We start from the raw sequence: 7,607 nt of genomic DNA on the forward strand, positions 1-7,607 counted from the left end.
ATTCAGACTCATGCAGAGAAAGATGAGTTATGTGGTGAGAGTAGTAAGAGATCATAGTCTAGGAATTTTACCTTAGCGTAAGACGAGAAGAGACTAACCTTGTGTGTGGTAAGGTTGAAACTCATTGACAATATCTTTGTAGAATATAGTAAAGGTCCATCACAAGTGCAAAACTTGTCAGAGTCAGATATTAATACATGTATCTGAACAATTGAGTTTTGTTTAGTATGTACTTGAAACATGTTTGTCTTTATGAATGATGTGTATATGATTTTAACTTGAGTTTTGTTATATGAAGATTCTTTTGCAAATTAGTTTACCTTTTGTTGTGTGGTTCTGTCTAGTGTTTCTTTTCTTCTTTTGCAATGATCACCTTAATTGGTATGTGCAAATGAAGAAACAAGAATTGACCTACCTTGGGAACAATCATGCAGGCACCTAGTTCCTAAATTGGAGTTGTTTATTTTGTAGTATGTTTTGAAAAATATTTTATATTTTGTTATAAACATTTAGTTTCCTACATTTATATATCATGTTATGTCAAGTTGTTGAGGTTTCTTTTTGAATGACTATAATAATCTTTTCTAGCTATGAATTATTCGTTCTTAAATATTAACTATGTGATGCTTTATTTTAGTAGTAATATTCTATTAAAATAAGATGTTAGAATTTGTTTATTTTACATATAGTTTTAATATAGTATATGTTATGACAAGATGAAAAAGAAACAAATTAAGATAAAAAGAAGACACACAAATTTACGTGGTTCAGTCAATGTGACCTGGACACTTCAAGAGTTTTTTATTTCTAAATAATAATAGAGAGATATATGATACGAATGTATTTTTTAACCTTATAAAAGGATAAAAATAACAGTCTCTTTAAACCTCATTACAACTCATAGATATATGAAGTAAAAGAGATAAAGAGACAATATAACATTCAAGGCATCTTAACAGTATAATTAATAATTCTAAATTTATAAAATATATTTTATTATTTTTACTCACAATTAAATCTTTGTGTGTATACTAAAAAATTATTTTATAACGATTTACATAATAATAACAAAATAAATATATAAAAAATAAATCAAAAGCTCTAAGTAAATTATAACTATTTAAATAAATAAAATATTAAGAGTAAGTTATTGATGATAAATTAAAAGAAATATATAACTTATTTTTTATATTAAATAGTAAAAAATTAACTATTTTATCTAAAATATTTTTCAGTATTCTGAGTATATTAATTAATGGTTTTGTTTTTAGCATTAAACTAGCTATAATTAGCAATAACCCCTGTAAAAATATTAGAAAATATGACGTATTTAAAAATAGTACAAAAATTGAAAATAGAAAGAGATCTATTTAAATGGGCTATAAACAAATCGAAATAAAAGATTATATAAACTAAGACATCTAATAATATATTAATTTTTATTAAATGTATTACTTGAATTGAGACCGGAAAGTTAAGTAATTTAAAGATAAATTAGGAAAAAAATAATAGTTTGTTAAAAGATGTAAATATAAATCAATTTTAAAAGAGTAAATTAAATGACTAAAATGATATCCCTTGTTGGAAAGTAGTTCATTTGACAGTTTCTTGGTTTAAAAGTATGATCACCAAAATTTATAGTTTGTAATAAGAAAAAGAAAATGTTTTAAGAGAATATTGCTATTTCTTTTTCTCTGGGATTTCAATCCTATTATATTCTCATCATCTTAACTTCCCACAAGGTAAGGTATTGTTTGTAAGAATAATTTTAACTTTCTTAAACTAATGTTTACCTTTTTTGTAGCATAAGATTTTTTTTTTTCTTGCAAGAATTTAATGTATTTTTATATTAAAAAAATTTTGTTATCAGAACAAAAAGTACAATTAAAAAGATAATTTAGAAGCTCTTGTCATGAAACCTCCTTATTAAAAGGTTTGTTAAAAATAAATAGTGAAATTAGTACATATTTTGAGTGTTGTTTAATTATATAGCTTCATCCCCGTAGTTTTACACAGATCTTTAATATATTTTTTTAATTTGTAGATTACTAAAGCTATATTCTGATTTAGTTAGAAAATAAGAGTAGAATTATCTTAAAACTGAAAATTTACATTTATTTTTTTATATAAAATAAAATTTGTTTCTATCGCTCTATCTTTGAAAATGTAAATAAATTTTGTTAGGTCAATAAATGGGATAAGAAGTTGAGAATTTCACTAAGATGAATTCACTAGCAATTGAAGTAATGAGTATAATAAAAAAAATATTCATGGACAAAGCATGCATATTTTAATGTTAATAGTTTCATTTCATCACATGGTGATGTTGCATTTGTGATACATTCAATGTTTTTAATTATATAAGAATTATTAATCTTTTGTGGACAGCTGGGTGGCAAATTTAAATAATAAAACCTTATGGTGCCTACCAACTATATTCAAAAGCTTTGGTTAAGTAAATAAATCATAATCACACTACTAATCTTCTTAACTTACTATATTATTAAAAAATTGTGTGATGAAATCTCTGGCTGCAACTTGTTATGGTTGAATTCAACAATAACTATGAAATCTAGGTTTCTCTAGAACTTACACTGATTAGGTAGACTCAATCTTTATAAAAATTGCTAAAATTCTGATGCATGTGAAAGAATAGTAATCAAGATCTTTGTGGACATTTCCAAACAAATATATACTTTTAAAATGTAGACAGTGGAACACATGGTTTTGATGATTTTTTTTAATTATTACAAAATGAGTTTAATTGTAATTTATGTTTTACAATATGGTTTTATCTGTATTATTATATAAAATATACTGAGATTCAATTTTGATTTTTTGTGTACGTATAAGTTTGTTTTTTAATTTTACATTTTAATATGTAATTCTTTTTTAAATTAAGATAATTACCTTGTTAGGTTTATCTTTTAAGTGATATTTTTTAAAAATTTAACCGTTTTTTAAGTTAGATTGTTTCTTTAAAATTTAACAATTTTTTAAAATTAAAATAAATATTTATAATAAAAAATTATCTACAAAATTATTAGTTACATTTATTTTATAATTATAATTTTATTATTTTGTTATTATTCACATGTAAAATATATATATATATATATATATATATATATATATTATTTGAAATTAGATATTTGTGAATATTTTAATAATAAAAAATATAATAAGTTAAATAAACATTGTTATAATAGACTTTAAAATTTTTCTAGAAGTGAATTTAAATCAATTTATTCTAAGAAAAAAAGTTATAAGGTGAAGATTATTTTTTTATATATAAATTTAAATTAATTTATCTTTAAAAAAAGTTTAAAATGAAGATTATTTTTCTATATATTGTAAATTGGTTTTATTTTTAATCAATATATAATTTTAAAGATAAATTTTGATTATTTTATTTGGATTATTTGGAAGGAGGCTTATCAACTAAAGAACCGTGAAAAATCGAGGTATTTAAAGGATTTCAACATCCAAACTTGTAAGCCCCATTTCAGTTTCTTTAATTGTTTGGGCCTAGCCATTCGTGGGCCTAAGACCAGTCCAATAAGGGGACCCCAAAACCCTCTTCTGCTTTCTCATTTTCACTTGTCTCCGTTTCTGAAGTTGTCCTCTTGTCCCCTGTCGTTCTTCTGCTAGGAACTCTGCTAGGGCACAAAATTGTCCGTCTCGGAGCTAGCAAGACTCGTACTTCTCCAGGTAAGCTGAGCTAGTGGGCCTTCTGGTCCCTTCTTTTTCATTCCTCCACTGTTGAAAAATGTTAGTCAAGTTAGAGTTAAAGTTTCCTAACTTCGTCTTGCGCGAATCCTGATGTTTCAGCTCACTGCCTTGGCTTTGGAACTGAAGTAACCCTTAGTTTCGAGTATTGTTTTCGTTTGGTTAGCCTCTGAGCAAGGTAAGGGGAAGCTAGGGTAATTGTCTTCTTGAATGTTTTTACCTATTCTGAACGAATCTTGTGTTTTGGTGTTTGAATCTTGTGACTTGATGTATGAAGTTGGTTGTTGGGTGTGTGTATTCGATTAGAATGAGAGAATGCATGCAATGGCAGGTGAGAAACCTGCTAATCTCGCCCAAGCGGGTAACCCTCGCCTAAGCGAGAATAGCAGGGACTCACCCCTGAATTTCATCTCGAATGGTCGCCTAGGCGACAAACATGATTTTTGAGCGAGGCACAGTCTTGCCTAGGCGAGACGCTGTCGCCTGAGCGAGAATTCGATGAAATTCTTGCAGTGGTCACTGTTGGACCCTCGCCTAGGCGAGAAGGGGGTCGCCTGAGCGAAAACGCCTGGGCGAGAATCTTCAGTTTAGGCGAGGATTCGTGACAAGGGCTGCTGTGTTGGCTGATGCTACTCCATGCTGATGTTAATTACTTTCCTTATTCATAGTATGTGATCATGCTTAGTATGTGTACTTGATTTGAACTGAAAAGTAGTCATTGTTATGTAGGATTCATGCTTTGAATGTTGGAAGATATATTGTTATGCATGAAATGAACATGAGTACGGAAACATGATATTCTTGAGTGTCCGAATGCACTGAATTTGGATGATAGATAGGCATGTGATGTGTTGAGAGGGAGTTTCATGGGGAAAACTCCTAGTGATATATATATATATATATATATATATATATATATATATATATATATATATATATATATGTATGTATGTAAGTATGCATAAGTGCATGCCTAGTGTATACCTTGATATAGGAGATGTCTAGATAAAGGAAGGTATCCTGAACTCTAATAGACCTTCATGCTCACGTAGAGCAAAATGGTTTATGTGGTGAGAGTGGCAGGAGGTCCTAGTCTTGGGACAGTTTGGGCCCGAGACATTAATGGATTAACCCTGTGTGTGGTTGGGTGATAACCCCTTGCGTCTAGACTCTGTAGAGTTTAGAAACCAGCACAGTGCATACTTCCTTTAGAATTCTATATCAAGTGTATGATCCGGATATCGAGTCATAGGAACTTGCATTTGTCTGCCCTTTCACGATTGGAATGTTTATAAGTTTATTAATAATGATCTGCTTTGTCTTGTACCATGTTTTATAATATGTTAATGACGTTTGCACTAGCTCACCCCTTTGCATTTTGTGTATGTTCCTGTACTGTCTTTCCTTGGCGATGATCACCTCTTGGTGGGAGCAGATGGGGCAAATCCTGGCGGTAGACCCGATGGGGGCAGCGGTGCTGCTTAGATGGACCTATTTCTTGTGACCCCTAGGAATGAAGTTGGCTCTAGGGCTGCCATAAGAACTCTTATCCTAGGACTATGTCTCTTTTGAAAACTATCTTTTACTTTGACTTTTAATTGTGGATAAGGCACTGTGTTTCTGCCTAAGGCTTTTACATGTTTAAGGATGACTGTAATGGTGATTTCCCTAAGTACTTCTTTTGATTCCCCTTATTTATATGCATATAGCTATGTCGCGTGGTTATTGGGTAGAATTAAATTCTCTTAAATGGGATGTCACATTTATGGTATCAGAGCCTTCGTTCCTAAGTGTCTGTGGACTATGCGCTGCTTAGCTTTCGTTGTGTCTTGCTTGTCGTGTTTAGATAAGTTTCCAGTCTAACCACGTTCTAATGGTTATTTCTGCATGTCCAGTGATATGGCACCTCCACGTATCACTCCTCCTCCACCCCCTCAGGGCGATGGGCAAGATCTGGCTAGGGCGATTGAGGCAATGGCTGCTGCTTTGACCCAACAAAGCAATGCCATGTTGCAGCAACACGAGGCGGCGATGCAGCGCCAGGAAGTCTCTCTTGAGCAACAAAACTTTGTGATACAGCAGATGGAGGCTGCTAGGCAGGCTGCTGAGGACGCTCAGAGGCAGCACTTGGATGCCCTCCGCCAATTAGGGGAGAATGCTGCTGGTGCCCAGATGTATGGTCCTCATCCCCAACCTCCACCCCCTAAATGGAGTTTGGAGGATTTCTTGAAGCACCAACCTGCCAAGTTTGATGGCAAGGCGAGCCCCGATCAGGCGGATGAAAGATATGGAGCGCATCTTTGATGCCAAGAGGTGCCCCAATGAAAGCAGGCTTGCTTTCACTGTTTATATGCTCACAGGAGAGGCAGAGCATTGGTGGGCTAGTATGAGGATGGTTATGGAGGAGAGGCACGAAGAGGTCAATTGAGAGGCCTTCAAGAGGAAGTTTTTGTCAGAATACTTCCCTGATAGCGTGAGATACGCTAAAGAGGTGGAGTTCCTTCAGCTTACTCAGGGAGACAAGTCGGTGGCTGAATATGCCGAGAGGTTCAAGCACCTGGGACGCTTCTATACCATGCCACTGGATGAGGAGTGGTGCTGCAGAAAGTTTGAAAATGGGCTTCGAGGAGATATTAGGCTGATGGTGGCACCACTTTCCATCAAAGACTTTGCAGCTTTGGTGGAGAGAGCTCGTGTTATGGAGCAGATGAAGGCTGAGATAGAAGCTCAGCAAGTTCAGCAGCAGCAGAAGGCCAGTGGGTCATCTGGGTCCAGATCTAGGGTGGAAGAGAGAAAGAAACCTTATTCTAGGCCGCAACCTCAGGTGACCAGGGGATTTACCTCTCAGCAGTCATGGGTGCCTAGATGTTATCAGTGCAACGGACCACATTTGAGGAGTGCATGCCCGCAGTTGGCGAGCACACGAAGATGCCATAGTTGTGGGAAGACGGGGCACTTAATTAAGGACTGTCCCTCCTCCAGAGGGACTACAGTGAGGCCCCCGGCTCAGACTTCAGTCCAGACTCGTCAAGGAAGTGGGGGAAACAGGCCCCAAGCGGCAGGTCGAGTGTATGCTGTGACCGGGGCAGAGGCGACAAACTCAGGTAATCTTGTTGTAGGATGTTGCTTGATTGCGAGAAAACCCCGATGTGTGTTATTTGATTCTGGGGCGACACACTCTTTTGTGTCAAAGTCTTGTGTGCTTGAGTTGGGTCTGTCGGTTAGTGAGCTACCATTTGATCTTGTGGTGTCTACGCCAGCATCTAGGTTAGTCAGGACGTCTTCCATGTGTGCACGGTGTCCAGTGGAAGTAGAGGGATGCATGTTTAAAGTGAACTTGATATGCCTACCTCTGCAAAGCTTGGACGTAATCTTGGGAATGGATTGGCTCTCTGCCAATCGCATTCTCATTGATTGTCGGGAGAAGAAGTTGTTGTTCTCCGACATTGTGGAGCCAGAGTTGTTGTCCTCTCAGGGTGTCTTGAGGGAGATCAAGAAAGGTGCTCAGTGTTTCTTGATCTATGCTCAGTTGAAGGTAGAGAAAGAGGAGAGAATAACGGTAATTCCCGTCGTGCGAGAGTTTGAGGACGTGTTCCCTGAAGAGGTACCAGGTTTGCCTCCAAGGAGAGAAGTTGAGTTCTCTATTGATCTGATACCAGGAGCGGGTCCAGTATCAATAGCCCCTTATAGAATGGCTCCTGCAGAGTTAGTGGAGTTGAAGAAGCAAATTGAAGAGTTGCTTGAAAAGCAATTCATCCGGCCCAGTGCTTCACCGTGGGGAGCTCCAGTGTTGCTAGTCAAGAAGAAGGATGGTGGTTCAAGACTGTGTGTGGACTACCGTCAGTTGAATAAGCTAACCATCAAGAATAAATACCCTT

This window comes from Vigna unguiculata, chromosome 2 (genome assembly GCF_004118075.2).
Source record: "Vigna unguiculata cultivar IT97K-499-35 chromosome 2, ASM411807v1, whole genome shotgun sequence".
In the NCBI taxonomy this organism is placed as follows: Eukaryota; Viridiplantae; Streptophyta; class Magnoliopsida; order Fabales; family Fabaceae; genus Vigna; species Vigna unguiculata.